General features: G+C 37.8%; 3 pseudogenes; 1 reads left to right on the top strand and 2 right to left on the bottom strand.

Moving 5' to 3' along the window:
* Positions 1-27,796, bottom strand: part of LOC146487577 (uncharacterized) — a 205,385-nt pseudogene that overhangs the window by 98,280 nt on the left and 79,309 nt on the right.
* Positions 12,093-16,030, top strand: LOC146487583 (uncharacterized; annotated as a pseudogene).
* LOC146487582 (uncharacterized) lies at positions 16,032-22,442 on the bottom strand (annotated as a pseudogene).

Raw genomic sequence — 27,796 nt, 5'->3', positions numbered from 1 at the left:
CACTCCTCCTGAAAACCTCTTTTACAAATACAGAGAGCTTTGAAAATTTGGTGTTTAAGGACCTATAATTCTAAGTACACGTATGTATGTAGGATGGCAAGGTCTTTTAATCAAAAGCTTCACCTACTATTACTTTTAATATAATCTGTTACAAATAAATGCCAGTCTCATAGTTGTACCCTTCTTTCACCATTCTTCTCCTTTCATCGAGAGTAGCTCAAATGTGTCGTCTCAGTTCCGTTACAAAAGAATAAAATGTAACAAAGTTTGAAATGAAACAATACCAAGTTTAGCAACCACATTTAATTAGAAAATGTCATCTGTTTGGTGTGTGCACAGGAAACCAGTTCCACTGATGACGAAAACAAGAAAAATTTGTAGAGAAAACGAGGATGTTTCTGAAGTAAACAGTGAGCAAGCCATTCCTGGTTCACAAAGAGAAAGAAAGGATACCCAAGGAAAGGGGAAGAGAGGTTCGTATGAGCATGAAAGCAACACTAGCCACTCAAACAGCAGGGATACAGATTACAGTAATTCTGATGTCCCTGAGGAGGAAATGAAGTTACTAGGCAATCTGGAAGCATTACTGAAAATCAGGGCTGTCATTAAGGTTTTGATAAGAAGGTTTTTAAGAGCAATTCTTCCTGTTGCTGTTGTGTTTTACTCATTTTCAGAGAGTAGCCAGCTGATTTTACTATATAGTAGCTGGCTATAGAAACTGGTTGCCAGCTTCTTCAGACAGCCCTGGAAAATACTATAACATGGGTGTGTTTTGTTTCTCATGCGTGTGTTACTAATTACCTTGGGATGGGTGAATTAAATTACTCATATCCATGCAAACTTCATGTTAACAAAATTTATGTTCCTTTGACATGCAGGAAGTGCATCAAATGTTCCTCTTAGTACAGCTGAGACCATTCTGTTGGTGTAGTTCAAGAAAGGATACACCAAAGATTCAAAAAAGGAAAAGCACCTTCTTCCCTTGTGCCGTGACTTGAAAAATAAGCATTTCAAATCCAAGGACAAGAATGATTTGATTATGGCTGTGGATAAACAACTCCCACTTAAACAAAACAGTAGTTTTGCAACCAGATGCAGACTTTTATTGCCTACAAAGAGACAGTATTGCCTTAAACTTTAAATAAGTTAAGGGCAGGTATTCTAGTTCAGAGTACTGGCTACTTTGTTGCCTCTTAGTTGTTTACAATAGTTAATTTTAACCACAACAACAGATTTCCCAGAGTAAGTCATATAGAGTTAATTTTGCAAGTATTGAGTTATGACGAGAACTGCTTTGTGGTTTTTCAGTTGCTTAGTTAACAAATAGGCCCTACTTGGTACCACTGTCAGACAAAATGTCAGTATATCTCAGGCTTTGCATTTCCAGATATTTGTTATCTAACTTCAAAATTCAGTGTGATGATACTGGTACAGTAATTTTGAAATGACATTAACCGAACGTTAATTTAACAATTTACTGATGTTGCATTGGGCATTTTGAGACTACAGACTGAGAAACAGGAAATTAAACTCCTCCTCCAGTTTCACTGTTTATTAATCGTTTTTCGTTCTATTAATTAAGAACTCATGCTTGATTCTTTCTTTCTTGTTATACCTGTACACTGTAAGACTGAATAACAATAGCCACATGTGTTGCCTAGCTGTTAAAAAGTATTGCTCAAGTAAAAATCACAAACTAAGATTGGTATGATAATGGATTCCCAAGGTGTTGCTACCTTCTTAGTATAACATGACTTGTCTTTCGGAGCTTAATCCAAGACTAAAATAAAATTGAAAATGGTCAGTTTTACCAATTTTGGGATATTGTTGTAATTTAACTCAAAATAACAAATGTTTACCAAGTTTGGTAATTGGGGACTTTTCTTGGTAAATAGCTTTATTCCCAACGAAATTCCAAACTTGGTAAGAAATTCTACCAAGAAAATAATAACGGCATTTTCTTAGTAAAAGACAATATCTCAGGCTTTGCATTTCCAGATGTTTGTTACCTAAAAATGACATTAATAGAAAGTTTAATTTAACAATTTATTGATGTTGCATTGGCCATTTTGAGACTACAGACTGAGAAACAGGAAATTAAACTCCTCCTCCAGTTTCACTGTTTATTAGTCTTTTTTCGTTCTATTAATTAAGAACTCATGCTTGATTCTTTCTTTCTTGTTATACCTGTACACTGTAAGATTGAATAAAAATAGCCACATGTGTTGCCCAGCTGTTAAAAAGTACTGCTCAAGTAAAGTATTCCCAAGGTGTTGGTATCTTCTTGGTGACTTGTCTTTGGGAGCTTAATCCAAGATTAAAATGAAATTGAAAATAGTCCATTTTACCAATTTTGGGATATTGTTGTGATTTAACACAAAATAACAAATCTTTACCAAGATTGGGAATTGGGGATTTTTCTTGGTAAATGAATTTCAAAACGAAATTCCAAACTTGGTAACAATATCAACATTAGTACAGACATTGGTAAATTAAATTAAAATAACAACGTTGGTATTTTCTTGGTAAAAGACAACTTACCAATGTCTGTCTTATTTGGGGAAAACCTTGGTAGGATACAATTTCCAAGAATTAATGTAATTGGGAATGCTTGATTTTACCAAGTTTGGGAATTTGTTCGGAATAAAGCCATTTACCAAGAAAAACCCAAAAAAACCCAAATGTTTACTAAGCTTGGAAATTGGGGATTTATTCTTGGTAAATGGCTTTATTACCAACAAGTTTCCAAAACTTGGTAAGAATACCAACATTCAATACAGACATTGGTATGTTAATCTCTACCACGAACATACCAACATTGAATTCTACCAAGAAAAGCATTGGTATTTTCTTAATAAAAGAAAACTTACCAAAGTCTGTCTTATTCCCAAGAATAAATGAAATTGGGAATGCTCGATTTTACCAAGTTTGGGAATTTTTTGGAAATTAAGCTTTTTTCCAAGAAAATTTTTTTTTTCCAAATTTGGGAAGTGGGGATTTTTTCCTGTGCTTTTAATCGTGGATAAGCATTAAACGGTTTTCGAACAACCCAGCCCACATGTTTGGCAAACATATGGCCTTGCAATGAAGAAATGTTTCTGACAACCTGGGTTATTTTGCTTATCATGTTCATCAGTGATGCACATGGAAGAAATAATATACAAACTACATATAGTTTATGAACTCATTCTCTCCTCATAAATGACACCCATATCTGTTCATGAATAAAAAGGAAAGAAGAGTACCATTCGCCGATGTCACACGTGGCCATATTGGGAATTTCCAACATGAAATCGAGGCGATAAGTGTCTGGTGGTACTTGTCGGGATTGTAGTGACGGCGGTCGCAATGGTGACCGTTTCTGTTGTGTCTGAGTTTTGGCACAAAAACCTCGACCAAATACCAGTTATCACTGGCTCGTTTATAGAAAAATTTGCACAGGAGAACCTGCCTATAAAGGCCACATTGTCAAGAGGGTAAAAGTTTTATCATGAAGGTTTTATTCATGATGTACAAGGTTCGTGGTTTCTCAATAAAAATGTGTTCGATAAGCAGTTGTGTTTGTGTTTCGATTGTAGTAAGGTTAAGCTTAGGTGGTTTTTCTGTCATTTTTCGTGGAGTCAGGCTTCGTATAGTTCCATCTATAATTGGTAGCCGTGTTTACGGCAGCGTTTTTTCTTTTACATGTCACACGCAGTGAGAAACCCCTCAAGGACAGTTGGTTGTGCCATGCGTAGCCGTTGTTTTAGAAGTATGAAGAAAAACGAGGAACCACACTTTATCACTGTTGTCTTTTCTAATCAAAACGATGTCGGAATAGACAGTTTCAATTGCGGCTGTGCCCCTGGGAAAGGCTTGTGTCAACATACAATATTTATATCTATATCTTTATCTAAATCCATCTATCAGGAACCAGCGATTCAGTCCCAGTTGGTGGATCGAACACCATCCGGCTATCAAGTAGCGACTACGCCTATGCCAAGGGGGCCACCAAGTCTACAGCAATGGCTCTTAGACTGGTAGACAAGATGTTTACGGACACCGACGCTGATACATTCCACAGTCAATGGGACAAAATATTTTGCCGCTCTTGACCCAAGCAAGATTGCTGCAATAAAAGGTAATGTAGTTATAAGTCAAGTAGCCTTCCTTGAACAGTTTGATAATCTTCAACTTGCAGTTGAACCACTGCCATAGCATATTGGAAAGGTTGATGCAAGGCATCTGCACGTGTTCGCTTTATTTTTATCCTGCCATCTGACAGCCTGGAACCGGCTACGACGATACACTAAGGGACTTTAGCGCAACAGTTTTATTTGTTTTGTTTTGTCAAGTCGGCTCCATAGTAGAATGCTTTGTCTGTAACATGCAAAAAAAATAAAATACATATATACAAGCTATTATACTTACCCACGCTTTTTCTTTGCAGCTGAAGTGATGGGAGCCTTCCCCTACCAGTGTCGTAACAGCGAGGAGACGGCCCGAATGTGGGAACAGTGCAAGGTCAGCATCGGAAAAAGATGCCAGAATTTACGCGTCAAAGACAAACAAACCCGCCAAGATTAAAATGTCATAGAATTTCACGTTTTAATAGTTGTCAGAACTTGTGAAAAAAGCCAATTAGCCGAAACTAGCATTTAATGTGCATATACTGTATAAATTTTCCTTAGTTTTTTTTAAGAAATTGCTGTATATTTTCTTGTTAGTACGACAACTTTGATAAGGTCAAGTGTAAATTTGATTTCTTGTATTTATTGGCAGTACGATTAAACTTGATTTAGAAATAAAATTGTAGTTTATCTTAAATGGAGTCTGCTTCCATTTTGTTGGGAAAAAGCGGGCGGTAAATTGCAACAATAAAAATGTGTTGTGTCACCGTAAAGCTAAGAAAGACGTGAAAACTTTGAGGGTGAGACGGAAAGCAATAATTAAGTTACAAGGTCGTCCTAATCTTAGGTGCCCTGTGATACTAAGTGATGAGATGTTTTGTAAAGACGTCATCAAAGTGTCCACAAGTACGGCTGGCACGCAGATCGAAAGCGCTTTTGACTGGAACTACCCTTCTACTGAGTTTTGAAGCTTTGCTGCCGTTTTAAACAATGGATTTCGTTACAAAAGTGCTTAAGATGCACCGTTTATTATTTCTTTACAAGCATTTAGTTTATAGAGTGATTGTTTATTTGGCACGTGCCACCGAGCATAGCACGGCTTCGTTTCCACTTCACCGATATCACAGAGGTAGTGGGTTCGAATCCTGATCAACCCTGAATTGTTTTTTTGTTTGTTTTTCTCAAGGTTTATTTTAATAACTGCTTAAGTAGCGGTCGTAACCGCGATGATCACTCACATATTCATTGAGGTTTAGCGTACAAGTAATATGAACCCGCGAGACCGAGCGTGATGCTTTAATAGCTTTATGCAAATAAGTTGTTTCCAAAAAGTTTGGACATTTGATGTTCACAATCTCAGCCATTGCAACCTTCTCAGGGAACTCCTTTCATTTCATTAGCATTACACAATGTAAGAGAAGTGTGGTCATGGAATTAACATTTAAAATTAACCACATTCCTTCGACTGAATCGTTTTGTCGACTCGCTGGTGAAACAAGCAATATTCGTTTTGTTTTCCTTTTGCAGCACATTCCACTTAATCCTAATCATTATATTTCTTATACTTTAAGAACCTAAACATGGAAATCTCAATCAGAGGTTATATTTTCATTTCGTTAGCATCACACAAGTATTTGAGAGGTAACGGTCAAAGAATATTGCAACTTTATATCACGGTCGACTGAAGTGTTTTGTTTACATTTTGCGTGACTTTCACATAAGCTTACTGTTATATATGTACGTTCTTTCCATGACAAACATTTCTCACTTACATGTCTGTTTGTCTCCAAGTAGGTAGATGATCTTTCCGTTGTTGATTTATTAAGTTTGTTATTCATTTGTTAGCAAATGTGTACAAGACAGATTATGACAAGTTTCGTTCAGGCATCTGGACTATTAAACCTTTCGGCTGTGTAATCGGAAGCGATGTGAATCACTACCTCGCTGTCACTCAGGTTCTTATTAACTGTAGTTGCCGCGCAAATTTTCGCAATAGGGATTTTTCGTTTGACCTTCCGAAATATCGTGCGATATTTCGACAAAATGTCACATGAAATGTCGTTTGAAGGTGAAGTTTTTCGCTCGAAATTGCACGAAATCTCGCTCAAAAGTTCGGGAGAACAAAGAACAAATTCGTAGAATTTCGTTTGCACTACTTTTGCACAATACTGTAAGGTCAATTCAGCAGGATAAGGTGCGAACGAGTCTTCTAGAAAGACTTGACAAAACCTCAGTTCTCATCACACAAGACTGGGGGTTGAAATTTCTGCTGCATAAGTTCAGGGAAACTCAAGCTTATTGGCTTGCCAAAAGAGGAACTTCTTGGCATATTAGTGTTGTTGTCCGTAAGCTTGCTGAAAAGCTACAACAGCAAGCGTTTGTACACATAGTCGAGAATTACAGTCAAGACAGCGACGTGGTGGTCAGCATCATCCGACACACACTACAGGGGCTCGAGAGAACATCCCGAAATTTCAACTGCCTTTCTCCGACAGGACAATGCGGGGTGTTACCACAGTGTCATCATGTTAGCCACTTGTCAACTTATGGAACAAGCGACTGGTATTAAAGTTGAGAGAGTAGACTTTAGTGACCCACAAGGCAGTAAGGGTCCATGTGACAGAAGAGGTGCCACCATCAAAGCCCACATCCTTCACTACATTAACGAAGGCCATGGTGTAGTCACTGCAGACGAACTCAAAAAAGCTATTCTATCCCATGGTGGTGTCTGTGGTGTCCAAGTTACCTTAATCAATTCCAGAAAGCAGCATCGGACCTCTTTGCAAGGAAAACTTGAAGGCATACTGATGATATGGTTAGATCTGTCACAGTCAGTTTAGTCAACAAGCATATCCTATACCTAAATGAATTCAAAGAAGGACTAACCCTGTATGGGCTGTCAGACATTGTTACAAATCAACCAAATGCCTGCCAGCCTTTATTTGTGATAGGGCAGGTCAAAATGTGGATGCCACATTGATGAATACTCTCCAGCAGGCTCTTCTTGACGAGACATTAATGGACAATTCTCAGGATTTCCTTGTGGCCTTCGATGATGCAAATATTACTGGTTATGACATTGCTGTTGCCTTAATTTGGCGAGGTCGGTTAGCAACAGTGTGGCTTTTTGGATGTATCTGAAATCTGCTGGGGACTATTAACTGGTATTAGTTTTAATTATACATTTGTTTTTCCATAAAATTTTAATTATTAGGGATATAGGTTTTATCTCAAATACACGATCCAATCAGCAAGTTGCTGTAATCATATTTTATTGTGTTTAAATAAACGTTTTTGTTGTTGTTGCATGGAATTACAATGAGAATGATCCAGACCCAGACATTTAAGGAGCAGTCGCAGAGCCATTGATTGAGAAGTTTGAAAAAGCTGACTCGGTGTCTGCTAGAATACTGGGATAGCTTACGGGCCAGAAACACTGGCAATTGAATGAAGAAAACATCAAAATCACAGCAAAGTTTGAACATGAATGTCTAATCCACAACCAAGCATGCTCTTTTTGCTTTCCCTTAGTAGGGGCCTGTGACATGGAAAATACATTTCTCGTGAGTCACATCACAGGCTATGATGCATTAAAAAGTGTCTTCATGTTAGCATTTTCCAAAGGTCAAGCCTTTGGAAATCGATTATTTCAGTTCAAGTCAGTTAATTAGGTTCAGGTCATAAATAACCAAAATGGCCCTGTGTGTTTCATTGCTACTTCAAGGTACAGTTACAGTGAAGCCCTTTAAGTCAAGATTGTTTGGTTGATTGGTTAGCCACAAATACACTGTTATATTAAGAATAAATGTGGTAAACACTTGAGAAAGTTCACGCCAGTTGGGGGAGCTGCAACTTTATCCCAGCTTCCTGAACAAATCTTCTTAAAAAGAAGTTGCTGATTAGGCTGGAAATCTTAGCCTAAGCAATTGTTTTGAAAAAATTATTTAAACGCAGTAACATTTTACTTCATGCTGAAAAATGGGTTTGAGAGCACAAAATCATATTGTTATTTCACTAAAAAAAATCATTCTGGGAGCCATCTTGACTGTATTTTCAATTGCACCCAGGCTGAATTTAATCAGACATGTAACTTCAACAAAATCTCTTCCACCCCCTAACCCCCAGGCTGAAATTTGCCATGAATTGTTAACACTTTATTTGATATAGAAAATAGATTTATTCAATATTTGTTATGGTTGTTTTACAGTAGAAGAGGAAAAATCGTTTAAAGTTTACATTTCATTGGCGAAATAAGCATTGTCAGAAGCCAATGGGCTCCTTCCATTTTCAGTGTTTGTTGCAGTTTTTGGTTCTTTGAAAACTACATGTGAAGAACAATTTTTAACAGTTCAAAATAACTTGGCCAGGTTCTAGAAAAGCCACTGGTTATGAGGCTATTTAGCCAATATACCTGTTACATGTTTATCCTTTTGTTGCGTTAATAGGTTGGGAATATTTCATAACTCCCAGAAACTCAATATTACGAGCTTTAAGTGCAAACCACTCTCATATGCTTATTGTAAATAAGTATTACAAGTTAGTTTTGTTGTTCCAAAAACTACCAAGTAAATGGCTATGGAACGCAACACTGTCTTATATGTAACTCTACCATTATTTCCAGTGCATTTGCATTATATGTACACACAGGAAAACATTCTGAGATTCCAAGATGGATTATTATTGGAAAACATTTAAAATAAACTATCCAATATTGGAATAATATTGGAATTCGTTAAAATTTCTTAAGTGGAAGGACGGTTTGTGGAATATCATTGGTATATCAATCATTCGACCATCCAATAAAATACCATGAAACCAGACTTGGATTGTTAAGTGACTGATAAACCAGTTATTTACCAATACAACTCCAAGTTAGTTTTGATGATAGTTTTTTTGGAAAATCACTTCTAGCATGTGATAATCCATTAAAAAGGAAACAGTAAAGCAAACTTGCAAACTCATTTTTAAAACCACTGCTATAATTTTTATTGTACATGAATAATTTATTTTCGATTTAATTAAAGAAGATTCTTTACATTTATATGGTAAATATTATCTTTTCTTTAACTACATTTTTTGTTTTATAAACTCAGTTGCAAAAAAGTGGGGGACAGTTTATGTTTCGTTTTTGCTTGATTTCTCCTCAATAATTTTAAAGCAATTATTCGAGCAAAAATATCCATAGGAACATTTCTGGGTAGTATCCATAAACAGCACTCCCTTCAATCTAACCCTTTCCCAGGTCCAAGGGTAAGAAGGGCACAGACTCTAGAAATGAGGCTGCCTTCTAGGTAACATCGGTGAATACTACATCATCATGATATAAGAACACTCTCCTTCACAAACTTCTTTACACTCTCTTCCTCATCATCACTGCCAACCGAGCCTGTTTCATCACCACTTGGTCCTGACTCGTCATCATTATCAGCTGACCCTGAACCACCAGAACTTTGGATGAAACAACATTATGATCATGGCCCGCACCATCTGCCCCAGCACAACGATCACTTGGTTGTGGCAATTCGCTGTAAGTGTCTGCAAAACAAAAAAACATTTTGGAGTTCAACTCCGTGCTCTTCATATTCCACAGGCACAAACTTCTTTACACTCTCTTCCTCATCATCATTGTTAACCGAGCTTGTTTCATCATCACTTAGTCCTGACTTGTCATCATTATCAGCTGACCCTGAACCACCAGAACTACTACAGTTGTTGGATGAAACATCATCATGATCATGGCCCGCGCCATCTGCCCCAGCACAAAGATCACTTGTTTGTGGCAATTCACTCTAAGTGTCTGCGAAACGAAAAACATTTTGGAGTTCAAATCCGTGCTCTTCATATTCCACAGGATACTCCAAAGGTGAGTACTCCAGTTCCTCCACCGTTTTACGTTTTTTTTAACAGGTGAAAGCTGAGATGATTGTTCACGTTCTGACTTCATGTGCCTCCGTGCGGTCATACCCAAGTTGCCCTACCATTGCATTTATCACATGGACAGTGTACATGAGGTGTTCCTTGCTTGCTGATTTCTCTAGCTCTAGCGGTTAACTGCGATGGCAGCAAGTAAGAGAAAAGTCTTCCTCTGCTTGCATTCCAGTTTGTTTAACACACAAATCAAAACACAGATAGACAGGAAAGAAAAGAACCGCAAAGTTTATGACCAATGCCATATTGAGTCCATCATGTTCATTCTTTCAGTGTACGCGCAGGGTCTGGTAAGCATAAAGACACAGGGATCTGGGAATGAGAAATTGAATGTGCCAAAACGAAAGTCGTTGCTGCAAGGAAGTCAGGAAAGGTCCGATCACAGCTAGCTCCTGAGAAATTTGGGTTTATTTCGTTTTGGCATGGTTGAAGATAGGGAGGTAGTTGCAGTGTCTTCAGAAATCCCAGGTAGATATTTTTGAAATGCTAGCTATTGAAAGTGTGCCATTACAAGTACTTATTTAGCTTTTACGGTCTCTTCAAAACCATAATAATAAGCTTTGTTTTCTGCGCCATTTCTTGTTCATTTGTTGAAAACAATAAGCTTAGGAAGCGCTTATTTTAAGGATTAGTGGAGCCATAGTTTAATAAACATTCGTTAAACAAGTTACACCTGCAGTTAAGTACATTAACAAAAAAATGAGACGCCAAGAAACTAGTGGGTAAAATTTGAAGTTGTACACTCCCATGCCACACAACTGTGCAGAGCAGCTTGATGTTGTTGCAGAGTGGCTACTTTCAATTTATTCTTTGGTTAAAAATGTTTGTGTTCCAGTCGGCTCTCGTCCCAGATAAGTGTTATTTTTCCCTTTTTATGAACAATCAGTGGAATGGAGTCCTGCTGAATTAGCTATTAGTTTGCTCACAGAGCTGGCGGTAAAAAGGGAGATGGTTAATCGATGTGCAGAGCGGCGGGGAAAGACTTCTCACAGTTTTTGTCCTTACTTATATTAAAATTTGCATGTGGCCTATATATGTATTATTTTAAATTAATATACAATAGATTCACATAATTTATAGGAAAAGTAAGGAAGCCCATACTATAATTATTTGACCATGTTTTCAATGTTTAACGCACCACTCATATAAGCTTATTATTATGATTCCATACTAGAAAATGAAATATCTGGTAAAACACTGTCCCTGCTAGACAGGCGGTGTTTGTAGGACATTGACATAGGATCGATTGGAAAACAACTTGCTGTTTTGGCATGTACTGAATCAAAGAACTACTTTGTAAGTAAAAGTATAGTCTAATATATCTTTCTCTTTTGTGATAGTTTTTTCATACACAGCAATCACCATTGAGCATGATTTGGGTCAAATTCTTCCAGACGTAAACGTGGTAAATTGCACTCCCTAAATCTGGGTAGCTTAGGGGAGGGGGGAGGGGTTTAGTGGAGAATTTCATTTGACTGGAACATTTCTAAATTCTAATATAATTGGGACATTTTATTTTGTGATAAGAGATAGTCATCTTAAAAGATCCAACAAAATAATAATTATTTTATTAACAAAAATTATAGCATTGGAATCATTTAAAAATAGTGAAACAAAAAGTACGTAAGTTGACAGAAAATCCCATGTATAGTATAAAAGGAAAGAACATGGAAGTAAGCTTGCAGTAGCCTGCGTTGCAGCCCGACTTGTCACTCAAGGCCTATAGAGAACTTGATATCGGACTATACCAGGGATTGCATAGACTGTCTGCGACGCAGGCTAACTTGCAGGTGTTGCAAAGCAGGATCTCATAAGTGGCAGGGTGTGTGAGGGCATAGTTAGTAGAGGAGACTGGTTATGAAAGCTGGCGGACTTCAAAGGAACATCTCTTTGTTACGGTTTTTGCTTGGTCACGTGATCTTGACCCTGCACACACAAATCAACAAGATGGCGACTTGTAAGTAACTTTGCTACGAGTCGCGTTGTATTTGAGAAGTTTTCTGCACTTTCTGTGTATATTTCCAAATCTAATGAGAAGAGTTTAAAGATAAAGTGATGCCAGGAGAGAACTGCGCAGTATTTAACTGCAAATCTTGTGGTAGAACGAAGGGAATTGGCATGTGGAAGTTGGCATTGGCGAAGGACGAAGCCCATTCAACATGGAGGAAAGAATGGCTTGGGGAGATAAAAAGACGAGGGATTTGGATCATAGTTTCAGGGAGTTGATAGAAAAAGACCGTGTGTTCACATGTGAGAAGCATTTCGCAGCTAAAGATATTGAAATCTGTGAGTATTGTTTTTATTACTCGTGAGATTTGCACTTTTATTTACACTTTGACTTCGCACTGTTTACAGTTTGGCCTTTCTACAAGCCTGTTGTTCTCTTGATTTTAATGGTTTTTGAGTCTTAATTTTGCCTCTTTCTTTTTGTTTACAGTTCAATCTGAAAAAATGACCAAGAAGAAACCGCGATTTGGTGCCCTACCGACGCTGAATATGCTGGAAAAGAGTCACGAAATGACAAAGCCAACGCCAAGACCCGGCAGATCGGTGGTGAAAGACTGCAAGCAACCTTCGTCGAGTAGAGTTTGGTACAAGATATTCAATGAATTGTGTCAAAGAGTGAAAGTCTTAAAAACTATTAATGACTGGAACCACAAGTTATTTGCTGACAGACTTGTTCTCAGAAAACAAGTCGAACATTTTCTATTGCCAGAGCTGGACATAATCATCGATGAAAGTCTGTGTTTTACTGTGAAAGTATTTGGATCATTTCTTGTGGAGGATCACGACATGCACGATGCACAATGTAACTGTCTCTGTGCTCGTGAAAAAGTTGGAGGCATATAAACTATGTAGTGGAGTGAATGCTTCCGAAATGACAAGTAAACTTTACCCTCATGTCATTCCTTTGAATCAAGACTTGGTGGTAGATGAGGACAGTCAGCAGTTCCCACACGAGGGATTTTGGAGGGCAAAGGGCTGCCTGCTCCTTTGTGAACAGGACTCTGAGTGTGTTGCTTGTACTGAATACTTGGTGTCTGCAAGAAGTTCCAGTAATGCAAAGGAGAGACGACAGTTGAAACCTGCCCATGTTAAGGCACTGGTGTCTAAGGCAGACCCAGAAAGGATAAAGCTGACTTTGCAGGGGCAGCAGTTACAATGCGCAGAGCTGGAAAGAAAGCTGAATGAGATGCCTGTAGATGCGTGGATCATGAACTTAGCAATGACTTTTCTAAGATTCTCAAATCAGCTGATGATGCTGAAATTACCCCATTCATGAAGCTGTTCTGGGAGCAACAGAAAAAGTTATTTTCAAGTAGTTCTACTGGTGTACGGTACCATCCAATGATCATTCGTTTTTGCCTGTCGCTTGCGGCAAAGTCGCCCTCATGCTACGAGGAACTGCGTAATAGCAAGGTGTTGGTACTTCCAAGCCAAAGACGTCTCAAGGATTACAGAAATGCTATCAGGCCTCAAAGGGGATTTAAAAAGGAAATTGTAGAGGAGCTTAAGTCTCTCACTGAATCATATTTTGATGTTCAACGCTATGTTGTCTTGTTGTTTGACGAGATGAAAGTACAATAAAGCCTTGTTTTCAACAAGGTTACTGGAGAGTTAATTGGCTTTACTGATCTTGGTGATCTGGACTTAAACTGTTCAGTTTTGGATAAGTCAGATGATCTTGCAACGCATGCTTTGGTATTCTTTATACGTGGTGTGTGTACTGAGCTAAAATTTTCTTTGGCATACTTTTCAACAAATGGTGTAACCGCTGCACAGTTGATGCCCATATTCTGGGAGGCAGTCTGCATCCTTGAACACAGCTGCAATCTGTGGGTAATTGCCACTACCTCTGATGTTGCTTCCCCGAACAGAGGGTTTTACAAATTACACAAGCCTCTGGATGGAGATTCAGGCACAGATGTGTGTTATCGGACAATCAACCTGTTTGCGCCTCATAGTTCCATTTACTTCATGTCTGATGCCCCCCACCTGATCAAGACTACTCGGAACTGTTTGTATCACTCTGGCTCTAGCACCTGCACTAGATACATATGGAAAAATGGACTATTCATTTTGTGGGAACACATTGGTCAACTATTTTATCAAGACATTGACAATGGTTTAAAGTTGCTACCCAAGCTCACATATGACCATATCAATCTGAGCTCATATTCTGTAACACAAGGGAATCTAGCAGCTCAAGTTCTCAGTCCCTCGGTAGCAGCAGTGCTTCAGTCATTTGGTCCCCTGGAAGCAGCAGCAACTTCAAAGTTCTGTGCGATGGTAGACAGTTTCTTACATTGTCTTCCTTGCACCCTACAGATCTACTGATGATGAAAGGTATGTGAATATTGTTAAAAGTAATTCAAAGCTGGATCACATTTCATGAGCAGAAATTCCTGACAGATGTTTTTGGTGGAGTGTGCTTTGAGGGTGGGGGGGGGGGGGGGGGTTGGAGGGTGGCAAGAAAACACTTTCTAAAATCTAGATGTTTTGTTAAAAATAAATTAATAGGGGTATACTGGCACTCAATAATCCAAATGCAAAATAATTTATTATTAAATATTAAATAGAATATGTTTTATATTAAGTCAAATTGATAATATTATTAGCAATTATTAGATGAGGCTGAGAATGATATGAAGAATTATGCAGACCCTCTGAGATCTGATAATTCTTCATATCATACGAAAGCCAAATTCAATAATTGTATTATTATTAACTCAAAATATTTCCAGAGCTCTAAAAAAACACAAAATGTATTTTTAAAAAAGGGTTCTCATTTTGGCGAAGATTTTTTGCAAAACCAATCATAAATGAAGAAAATATATTTGAATGAATAATAATTAAATTTCTCTTAATTATTACTGTAGGTTCCAGTGGTTGACAGGGTTTCTGGAATATCTAAGAAAGTGGAAGGCGAGTACTGACAGCAGACCAGGAAATTTCACCCGAACCGCCAGGGGCAAAATGTTCATATCGTGGCAGACATATGAAGGATTCCAGCTAACTGTGCATTTTGTGATCGAGGTTTGCAAGTTCCCGCTACAAGAGGGTATGGAGTATGTCTTGACAGAACGTTTCAAAGGCCTCAAAGGAGCAAATTTTTCTTTAATTTCTTATGTTTACTGTTCCAAATTCATTCCCTGCATGTACTTGACCAACATCCAAGTTTATCGATCAATGATATTTAACAGCCTGACGACAAGGTGTGTAACCTGCAAATGCAGACTTACTTCCAGCTGCCGCTTCTCTCCAAGCTGGAAATACGTCTGTGTTTGCAGGCTAAGAGGTGTGTTGTTTATCGATAGTGGAGTTTGCTACATGTCACATGATTTAGTGCAGCCAACCAGGAACATTTTTTCTAACACACAGCGGCTTTGGAGATGTTTATTACTACATTTACCCTCGGGGAAAAAAGCTTTTTTTTTTCGGAGATTTGTTATGTTGATTGCCCTTTATGTTTATGTTATAAACTTATCCGCATTGGCAATTAGCAATGACCGGCAAAGTATTAAAAGAATCCACACACTCGGGCCAGAAGGACTGGATTTGTCCCGGGATTGGCCAGGGAGGGGGAATGGTAACAGTTAAAATTGAACCATGTATTACAAGACCGGTTGCTATTTACTGTACCTTTCAATATTTCAAGCAAATTTACACATATTTTTAACGCTCATATGGAATTACAGCCTTTCTTAGTGTTACGTGCATAGTCAGCTTTTGAGGCTATCACTGGACATGCTCATTTGCCACATTCACTCAACATGCTAGATAACCAGAATGTGACTTCCTGCTATAAATTAGGTAGAGTTTTGAGTTAGTCACCTGCTCGCAACTTGATAAAAAAGTTAATTTTGATCCCTGATAATATTGCATTTCTTATGTTCCGTCATGCGAGTGAAAAACATCTGCTGCATCATAATTAAACATATTTTATTTAAGAACTATCAATTCATACCTGCATTACTTTCAGAGGTATATAACCTAATTCCTGGCGTGATAGTGACTGTCAGGTTTGCATCCAGCATCAGCCACAATGAGATGGTAGTTGGCCAATATGTCACCGTCGCTAGTCAATTTTTTAATTATACCCACAAAGTCCATTTTTTGCAAACCAGTTTTCCAAGTGGATTGTCTGAAATAATGTTCAGTCTTCAAAAAACTTTTTTTTCTGGTAAAGTAACTGACCAAAGCCCCCCTCTGTTCAAACTTGATACCAGCTTCTGCTTCTGTGAGTCACTACTTTCCAGTTTTCCAGTCTTGAGGATGGCCATAGCTTGTTGGCTTTCATCTGAATTTACCCTATAATGTTTCTTACCGAGGTTTTGTAGAACATATCCAGCAACATACTGTAGACCAGCCTTTTGTTTGTCTGTCAGTGGAGGCAGAGTTTCACTGCTTGTAGTAGAGTGCTTCTGTTGCTTGCAGTGTACCAATATACTGTCTACCACTTTCATTGCAAGCAAAGTTGCTGCATTTTGTGTCAGTCCTTTGAAGTATTTGGTGGCATTCAATGCAACATTTCCGTAGAAATTGGAATAAAACTTTTCGGCATCTCCTTTCTTTTGAAGTGAGTCATAAATTGTTTTGAGAAGAGAGAATTCTTGAGATCCTTCCTGTATTTCAAATATGAGGCAAGTTTTCTCATTCCTAAGACTTGCACTCCTAAGACTAGAACTCCTTTCTCTCTTTAACCTTCAGCACAGCACTGCTTACTATTTCGGCCAGAAGGCTTGCTGTGAACTTGGCCATCTCCCCATCATTTTCTGTATGCTTCGTAGCCCTGTGCCTTCCATAGCCTCCTCTAGTCTTGTACTTCTTACCACAATCACAAATAATTCCTCGTGTCTGTGCCTATAAAAGAAAGGTAAGCGAAAAGCTGCAATAAGTTAAAGCAACAATGAATGCTTAAAAAAACAATAGTAAATGTATGAATGAAAGTTGAAGGGTCTTGAGCGATGGCCGAAGGCAAGATCGCTCGAGGTTTTGCGATCAGTTATGTCGAATTGCTACATATATTTTGGACTCAAACATTCATGTTTAACACAGTTGATAAGCCTAATGTATTGTAGCAAACCTTTTCTGGCAAACTACACATTTCGTGCTGTTTTTACTGACAATATACACAAACAATGTGCACAACACACACACGTGGACAAAATTATGGCCAGTGTGTTGGTTAATACGAAGCAACATATCATATTTGGCAAATCATTAATGTATATCAAAAATAGGCGAGGTCCTAGTGTGATTCCTTGTGGGATTCCACATAACATTGTCTGCTTGGGAGACTTAACCCTATCCAACTCAACATACTGTTTCCTATTTGTAAGATATTTTTGAAACCAGTTTAAAGGAGTCCCCTTTATTCCATAGGCTTCCAGTTTTCTCAGCAAGATCGTATGGTTTAAAGTATAAGAGGCTTTTGAAAAGTCTGGGAAAATACCACAAGTGTATAAATTATTATCAATGGCTTTTCTTAGTGTATTTGTGATTTCAGTTATAGCTTCGGCGGTTGAATGTCCTTTTCTAAAGCCAAATTGAAATTGAAAGAGGATTTTCTGCTTCTCAATGTAGTTGTTAAGTTGCTTGTGTATAAGTTTTTCAAATATTTGTGAAAACGTTGATAACGTTGAGATACAGTGTGGGGCGAAAATTGGTAGGATCTGTAACCTCTCCTCCTTTGTCAATTGGTGTAACCTTAAATATTTTCAGAATATCAGGTGCGACACCTTGTTGTATACGTAAGGATTAGTTAAAAATGTAGGTTAGACATTCACTAATATAACTAATAACCAATAATTAATTTAATTCTATATATCACCACTACAAGATTGTAAGAATCAACCAGGAAAAGATCGATCATCCGAGGAGGGCAGAAGACATGGCTTGCAAAACTATTGAAAGGGTAATTAAAAATCTGTGTACATGTTATTGCAAGACAACAATGATACCATAAACTCTTGGTTAAAGGGGAAGTATCACGAAAATCTACTGTCATTTCAAAACCCAAAAATGTTTGTCTGATAACAGAAACAAAAAATAATTGTCTAGGTTTGTTATAAATTATCACCCCTTTAGAGCCTCTAGCCAGAGATAGAGTAGGTCGGAATGGATTGAAACTTGAAAAATATTAGGCTAATGTTTTTCAAGTTCCCTCATTTTGGTTTCCAAAATACGCTAGAACAGATCATGAGTTGTTCCTTTCAAGAACTGAGTTGATTTCTATCCTCTTGTTGTTCTAGAATTATTTTGTAGCAAAGTTAAGGTCTTATTTCACCATTTTTAACAAAAAAGGTCAAAAACCCCATGATACTTCCCCTTTTAAGAACACTTCTTACTTAAAACCCCACTCGTTTTGGTTATAAAAAGGTAATAGGCCAATCCCTGTGTTTACACAACAATATTCTGATAATAAGGCCACCCAGATTAAAAGCCCCTCCCCTTAGAACAAGAGACTTTACATGATGTTCTAAATACATGTACATAATATTAATATACCTGGATTTCCTAATAGAAAACTTCTACCATTGTATGTATTTTTTCTTTCTACTTTGGATTAGCAGAAATCCTTTCAGATACTGTCCATGGGTGAATGAAATTCTTATATACCGCACATACCACCAAGTCTCATGGCGGTTTACAATTCTATGGGGTGAGATCGGACGTCAGCATTGGTCCATATATTAGATTTCACCCAGTCACCCACGCACTCAACCCAAACATGATAGTGAAAGATAGAAGGCCAGACCACAACACCGAGAACTACGTCCCCTACTCTTGCGAACAGCGCGTGGGTTCTTTAACGTCCCACAAAGTAATAATGAACAGGGGTTGTGAGACTAGAGTTGCTAGAGAATTTTAAAAATATATCAGGTTTAAAGGTCAATAGCTCAAAGACAGAGGGAAAGTGGCTGGGATCGCTGAAAGGAAATGAAATAAAGCCGCTCGGAATCAAATGGCCGAGCAATCCAATAAAAGCCCTTGGAGTCTTCTTTTCATATGATAAAAAACTTCTCTTTCAAAAAAACTTCTCAGAAAGGCTTGACAAGATAAAAAAATTAATTAATATCTGGTCCTCCAGGGGGTTATCCCTTTACGGGAAGGTTACTATTATCAAAACTCTGCTCTTGCCGAAAGTTGTTTACATATCTTCTTTGCTACCTACCCCTGAACATATAGTGAAAGAATTAGACTATTTGATATACAATTTCCTATGGAAAGGTAAAGACAAAGTAACTAGAGTATCTGCATTAAATAATTATGAGGGAGGTGGCCTCAAAATGGTTGATATTGAAAGCATGATCAAATCTCTCCGCCTCTCTTGGCTGAAAAGAATCTTTGGTGATAATTCAGGCGTATGGAAAAGCTATTTAGAATATCTTCTAAAAGAAACAGGTGGTCTGGTTCTTTTTAATTGCGATTATAATATTAAAGACTTAAATATTAATTCTCAATTCTATGCAGAGTTATTGAAATGGTGGTCTGAGTTTTACAAAGACAATGCAAATGATACTAACTGGCATTACTTTATTTGGAATAATCAAGAAATACGAATAAACAATAAACCAGTTTTCTACAAAAGGTACTTCAGTAATGGGATTCAAACTGTGGGCGACTTACGCTATGATCTTAATAATATCGACTCTTATGAATTACAGGCAAAATACATAGAGAAGACGAATTTTCTGGAATGGACTGGTCTACGCCACTCCATACCGCTCAATTTAAGAAATGCTAATTATAAACCGGATCCCATAGTCCTAAATCCATCCTTCAAAACTGACAGTGGTCTTTTCGATGTAACTAAAAAGAAATCTAAAGATTACTATTCCCTTTTTGTCCGTAAAAAGGCATGCTTCCCTAATCATGCGCAAAAACTAAAGTGTGAATTTAATTTATCTGATGAGGCGTTGAAAAAAGCTTTCTGTCTTCCCCATTCAGTTGCTTTTGAGCCATACGTTCAGGCCTTTCAGTTTAAGGTATTAAACTCTATACTTTACACTAATTCAAAATTACATAAAATCGGCTATATTTCAGACAATCTGTGCTCTTTTTGCAAACGGGAATCAGAAACTATACAGCATCTCTTTTATAATTGTTCTTACTCAATTACTTTTTGGAAAGACTTTGAATTATATTACTTATCCCTGACAAAACAACAAATACATCTTGAGTTGAGAGATATTTTAGTCGGTGTTCTAACACCAGAATGCCCCTTACTAAATTACCTGTTACTTATAGGAAAAATTTATTTATGGGGGTGTAGAAGAAATAACGAACTTCCGAATATAGGTGGTTACAAATTTAAAGTATCGTTAAAGTATGACACAGAGAAATTTATTTGTACGAAAAATAATACATTAGACATATTTAAAAAGAAATGGACAATACTTAGACCTATTTAATATATATATGACTTGTACGGGTGTGACTTTGAATTTTTTGTGAGTGAGTGCATGAGATGAGTGAGTGAGTGTTGTGAATGGTGTGTTAGCGGGCCAGCGAGTGAGTAAGCTAATTGTAATATTGTACAAAGTGTAAGTGCGTAAGTACTGTCTAGTTTATTATTTATTACTGTCTAGTAACTGTGTGTTTTCTTGCAAATAAAAAAAAAAAAAAAAAAGGGGGGGTTGTGAGACGGGACCTACGATTTATCATCCTTATCCAAGAAGACTAGAAAGTCTAACCATTTGCAGATGTCATTACAAAGGCAGTACTTTTCTTCTCAATTAATTTTAAAGACCCTGAGTGGTGGTCAAGCCGGGGTTTGAACCCGTGATGATGATGATGACGGTGACAAATCTTCCAAGTTAGAAATGCCTGAGGAAAAGGATCACAAGTACTTCAAGTCAACCCTGTTTGTTACAGCGGTTACCAATAACACGCGACCTACGGCATTCAAAAGAGTTGGATAAAGTTGCATTTTGGTGGACGTCAACCAAAGAAAAGCCGTTGAAATTATTTTGAATTCTGACAAGATTCCAAGGTAACCCTGCAAGAAACTAAGAGTTTTAACTCGCTTAGAGAAGGTAAACTTTATTTAAATTGATTGTCCAGCCAGATCAAGTGCAAATAAAAGGTATCTTTTAATTAAAAATTTCGATTTCACTGCACGTGATAATTTGCTCACTTGCACGCATCGCTGATTCAATTGTCAGGTGAAGCGATTTGAAATGTTTCTTAAAAAAATACGGCTTCGTCTAAACAACGCGTATTTTTTAGATAACCTGTCTTGGAAATCAACTTTCATAAAGTTTACCATTCGTCAGCATATAAAACTTCGTTCTGCTGCCTTGAAATGTTCTCAGAATTGAAAACAATTTCAACAGCTTTTCTTTGATTGACGTCCACCAAAACGCAACTTTATCAAAGTCTTTTGAAGGTGATAGGTCGCGTGTTATTGGTAACTGCTGCAAAAACATTCAGGAGAAAGTTGACAAGATTAAGTCAGCTGTCAATGCCCAGTCTACATTAAGTCAGGAGGAGTAGCCAAAAGCTTATAAACAATAAACAGTTCCTAGTTTCAGTAATATGTACACATATTACCACCAGGCGCTATAGTGTCTTAAATAAAATGTAAGAATCTTGCAGAAGATACCACTGGTTTTATCTAAGCGTGTACATGGGACTTGATTTGTTTTAGCTCAACAAAATATTCTTTGCAAGCATTTTTAAATGTTAAGAATACTTTCTGGAGACAAAATTTTCATGACAAAATCAAATTTTATTCAAGTACAATATTACGTAAAGCAACAGATGTTACCTTGAAGTAAATCTGAAAACCGTCAGCATCTACCTGAGCCTTCCTGAGCCTTGGTAAGTAGCATTGCGATATGCCAGAATCTAAACTACAAAAAGTATGATGTATTAATAGTAAACTTAAATTTCAAATTGAGTTTCATGAAATCACTCGAAAAAAAAGTCCTCTTAACAACGTCAATTATACAAGAAGGCATTCTGATCCTCCCTGGGACAAATATACTTGTTTCCATTGTGCCTGTATACATGCATTACTGATGAAATCGAAAGGTCCTCTACTTCTACAATAAACAGGCCGCTAAGTAGTTCTTCATCCTTTATCTGATAGCTATTAAGATCACTTGAAAACTCAACAATGTCATAAAGACTGAGGCCAAAGAAAACATACGTGCTGCAAAACCATATCTTCTAAAGTGAGCCAAACAGAGGATTTCCATCTTTCATTTCTGCTGACAAAATTGTGTTAACATCACTTTTATAACAAGTCCCATGGACTGTCACAAAAGCTGCTTGGGACATTGAAACGTCTGACAGCTCTCTAAAGGTCGGGTAGAACCTTGAAATGTAACCCTCCACAGCAGCTCTTTCATTTGCATCAAGGATTCTTGAGTAGGTGGATTCACCACCAATCATTGTCAAGTCCCTTCGAAAAAGAGGAATTTTTTAAACTGCTGGTGTTTGGCTTCAAATCTCATTGCCCATGCTCTGGTTAATGGTCCAAATTTTAGAATCTGACTTGGTACATGAATAAGATAATGTTGCTTTGGTGTTTCATTTTCACCAAAAACATCTTTAAATAGCTGAAGGTTTTCCTTTATGAGTCCCTTAAGATAACCTATTATATTTACACTGATTTTTCTGTTAAGACAAATTCCAGTGATTTCTAACATTGTGGGGAGCACCCTCCACATATCTGGGCAGTTATGAGTAAATTGTTCTCTAAAAAAGGCAAACACATGACTGAACAGCCATATTTGTGCTCATGAAGCTCTTTAGTACGCAAAACAAAGTCATCTTCCTCAAACTTGTTCTGCATTTCATTAAAATCTGTTTGGCAGTGACGGCACTTCCTTTTTGTACCTCAAACTGACTCTTTAAAGGAGCCTAGTAATTGGGTTGCTGGAGTATTGGCAACAACTGCTAACAATGTGTGGTTCCAGAAAATATCCATACCCCCACCATGGAGGGAATTGGAAATTCCAGAGGGGTGGGGGGGTCAATGGCCCAGGAAATTCCAGAGGGGAGGAGGGGTGAATGGTTGGATAAGTTTCCAGAGGGTCAACTTCACGTTCGTGTCAGACATAATTGTTGAAAATTGTAACTTACCAACTTAGCAACTTCGTAGATCTTTCTTGAAGACGTAACTTTGTTTAACAGTTTTAAAGAAACCCTTGTTACGTTAAAAACATGTTTCCTTTCTCCAATAAGCCTTTGTAAGCGAAGTAGTCCAAGTGAGACAAGAAATCTTTGTCTGCGTTGCGTGACTCAGTTATTATAAAACTGTTGTTTGTGAAACTTTCTTGCGTAGGAAAATATTGTTCACTGGCTACAATTGAATTTGTACCAATGTTATTAAGGGAAACTTTTGTATGGCTATAAAGTGAAAGCCCCAATTTTACATAAAACATTGAAATGTTTGTTTGTTATTTTTGTATAAAGTTACGGGCAAAGGTGAATTCCCGGGGTCAATTAATCAGTTTGCCAAAACTGACCCGTGTCAAAACTTATTTTGTCCAAAGTATTTAAACTCAAAGTCCAAAACTATTAACTTAATTTCTATGCCAAAATTCAGCAAAATAGAGCCAATTCAACATTCTTTTAATGCGTTATTGATCTCATACAAAATTTGCATAAGAATGTGAACATGCTAATTTCGTTTTGCGGCTCCATTTCGTCTGCGGTTTCAAGTTACGATCTGAAAGGTCAATTTGTCGCCCTGCTCTGCTAATGCTTATTTTGTCCAAGCTAAATCCGATTCAATAGGAAAACTATTGACTAAAATAAATAGACTGAATGATTACCATGAGAAATATTGATTGAGTAGAACTAAAGCGATAATCCTTTTCAGTTTTGATCTCCTACAAATTTGCATAGGAACGTAAACATGGCATATGCAAATTAAATAAAAACACATTTTTGCATTGCCGGACGTATTCCAATAATTTAGATTAAAATCTTCAGCGAAGCTAATGGTAAAGTTTGATGTCAATGACCACAGGTAAATATAAAACACAACAATTATTTCAGTATCGTATCAAGAGCTTTTTGGCAAACTCTACCGGTAAAATTGAACAGCGCGCGCGCTCTTCGATAACGCATATGTGGGCAGTTATTGATATTTCTAAAATGTTCACATCAAACTGATTTTTGAGGCGTTCTTTTGAAATAAAACTTTTCCAGAGGGGGGTGGGGGTGTATTCTGTATTTGAGGAATTTCCGAAGGGGTGGGAGGGTTAAAAAAATACCTCGAAAATGGAAAATCCTGGGGGGTGGGGGGGTCCTATGTGAAATTCCCTCCATGGTGGGGGTATGGATATTTTCTGGAACTACACAATGCACCTCTTAGGCGTTCCACTCCACCTTGCACATGGAAGTAAACTCCTGTATCACGGCCGAGGTCTTTTAATTCTTCCACAAATGGGGCTAAAATGGCATCTATGCCATGTGTTTTGACATATCGATGTTCTGCAATTGCCAAGAGGTAGATTGATTTCAGTTTAAACCTGAGCCCTTTGTACAGATTTGTCAACTGGAAGTAAAACATAGACAGTTTATGCTTTCGTCTTGTTTGCTCATTAGTTATCTCCACATCATCATAATAGAGCACAATTTTCAAACTCTGGTGATCCACTGAAATTAATTCATGGGTTTGTACTAGAGTTCCATTGGCAAAGTCACATAACAGACTGCTATTTGGTTCACTGGCATTGGGTTTTGCAACCATGTCCAAAATTATACGATTGTTCAGCAACACCTCTAAGGAAGCTAGCAGGGAAATGTAATAAAACCTTTCAGGATACTCAGCAATCCTACTCTCGCCATTTTTCAGTCTCTTCCACTGTCACCTCGAACCTAATTTAATTTCTCTTGAGGAGATATTAGGAACAGTGTTTGCATGGTCCCCACGATCACTTAGGTCAAAAGATCCATGCTCCCACAATGATGGCAAGAATGCATCTTGGACGAGACTGGGACGTAGCGAAGATGGCGGACATGTATTTTTGCGCTCCGACCATGCCTGCCTAAAATCGTTCTTGGCGTTGACAAACTATCCGTAACCATGAGTTCTGAGGCGACTGTTGAAGAGCTAAATACTCCCACTACAAAAGATAACCCAAAGAAAAGAAATAGGCAATAAAGAAGTCCGTAAACTGACGAAGAAGAACAACAAGATGGCGTTACCACGTGCACCAAAAGACTTAAACATATCGAAGAAAAATTGGACAAAGTACTCCTTAAGCTACCCGAGTTTGAACACCTTAAAGAGAGAATTAAGAAACTGGAGGAAGAAAAACAGAGTATGACAGACAGGCTTGAATTTACGCAGAATGATGTGAAAGAGCTAAAAGTTCAGCTTACCGCTACCGCTAGCTTGCAGGATGCAAACAAAGAACTTGCTAAGCTTAATGAGCTTGAGCGACGCCAAATAAAACAAGAATGCTACAATCCCCGAAACAATATCAAGCTCTATGGAGTAAAAGATTCTGATAAGGAATCCACAAAAGACACTGAGAGAGCACTCAGACTTTTTTTAAACAAAGAAATGAAGATTCGTCAAGAAGATGTGAGCAAAATCCAGTTTGAAAGAGTGCACAGGATACCAACAAGGCCACTCTCTGACAAAAAACCTTACCCAAGACCTATTATAGCGAAAGTGTCATTCTATCAAGATAAAGAATTTATCAAGTCCCAAATCAAGAATCTACGAAAAAGCGCAAAGTTCGGAGTAGCTGACGACTTTCCTCCGGAGGTTGATGAAATCAGGAAAGACCTCCAACCAGTTCTTAAAAAAGCCAGGAGCGAGCAGAAAACTGCTTTCTTCAATGTGGAAAAACTTATAATTGATGGCATTGTTTATCGAGGCCCTGAAACAAAGCGTTTTCCGATCTACAGTTGCCTTATGGAACATGGTAACTCTACAATTTAATTGAACTAGTAAGTCATGGACAAGTCCTTTCAGGTACTTTTGCCCCCCGTCCTAGCCAGGAAAGTGTGCCGATAGATAAGTTTAGGTCTAGTAGCTATGTATTCGTGTAGAGATTTCAAGATTCATCAATGTCTAACCGTTTTCTTATACGTCTTCTTCGCGACATTATATTCCACTACCATGTTTGCTTTGTTCATGTCTCACCTACAAAATCGTCCAGAAATATTTAATTTTTCGTTTGATCTTTATTTATTTCTGCCAAGGCTTTCAAGTCCACGGTTTGAATCAAATTATCAAATGTTGCTTGACAACCTAAGTATAGATGGATCTCAAAGTTAGCACTCTGAATGTCAGAGGTTTAAACAAATCGTGCAAACGAAGGCAGTTATTTAGATGGCTGCACCAACAAAACGATGACGTAATTTTCCTCTGAGAAACGTACTCTTCAACACAAACGATCAAAATCTGGGAAAATGAATGAGGCAGGAAAATATGTGCTAGTCATGGCTCTACCCATAGTTGCGGCATTATGATAATGTTTAACCCTTTGACTCCTGTAAAATACCGCGCGCAAACAAGTCAACTTCTTGTGAGAATTTCGACTTGGAAGGCAAATACGCGAGCAAAAAATAAAAACTATATGCGCAGTAAACACACACACAAGATTGGGTTTCCGAACAATGTTTATTTAAAACACCAATAATTAATTGATCAAAATATCCAAAATCCGGCAAAATCGAATGCCAAACCTTGCGGAAAAACCAAAACATTTCAGTCAAATCAGAAATTATTGCGCTACGGCACGACATTTTGGAAAATAGAAATTCATGTTCATAATTTTGGCAGCCAAACCAAAGGCAATTACAAAGTGAAAGGTGAACCAAATTAATATTATCAAGTCGCTTTATGTACTAATTGTGTATTCTAAGTTTCTAACTTTGCAGAAATGAAGATTTCTTTGAATGTTCGAGGACTCAGGTGCGAAGGAAGACATTCAGCCATCGGCGTTGTGATATTCTTGGAAGCAACCTACCTTGCAGGGCGTGACATCACACTGAAGGCATTTGAAAGAGCTTTCGACCGGATGACCTTTCGACCCGGAGTTTTCTTACCTGCTCTCTTACAATTAACACACTCCCGCTTCCTACCCTGAATTTTTTCAATAAAATGTCTGCCAGCATTTGCAGCTGAAAGCGAAAGCGTCTCGATCTTACGGCGCTTTGCGGTGCTCGTGCGCGAACAAAAGCCATCAACAAACCGCATTGCGAGGTTTGTGCGAAATGCGGCTTGCTTTAGCTTACCTTTACCTTGTCCCTGTCGAAAAAAATTGCACAAGATGAAAGCATTACAAATAGAAAGATCGATCAAGAACCAAAACAAATACTTATACCACTTACAAGACGAACGCCCTATGGTGTAATACTTATGCATTTGATCAGCAAGATCAACACCGCCCATGTTCGAATTGTACAAAACCACAACAGGGGGTTTCTGGATCTGCTTATCGTGGCGCTGGGTCACAACATCTGCATCCAAAGGGTTTAAATTTGTACTAATTAAACTTACTTCTCGCTTGTCATGCCACTTAGTAAAAACGATGTTCTGCTTTTGGCTAACAACTCTCTGGCCTGGGCGTAGCTTTTGCTGCGCGCAGGGGGCAATTCTTTCCGATTTGTTCTTACCGTTGCACAAGCCTAGGTGTTCTGAGCTTCCACATGTCTAAGTAATTTAACTGAACTAAAGAAATTATCAAAAAATACGTGATGATGTTTATTCATAAAAGGTGTAAGCATTTTAAATACAACATCATAACCTAAACCATGGATTCTTCGTTGGCCCT

This window comes from Pavona decussata, unplaced genomic scaffold (assembly GCF_977016875.1).
Source record: "Pavona decussata unplaced genomic scaffold, jaPavDecu1.1 SCAFFOLD_14, whole genome shotgun sequence".
NCBI classification, from domain to species: domain Eukaryota; kingdom Metazoa; phylum Cnidaria; class Anthozoa; order Scleractinia; family Agariciidae; genus Pavona; species Pavona decussata.
Note: the sequence above shows the minus strand (reverse complement) of the source record. Positions and strands in the feature narration are given on the sequence as shown.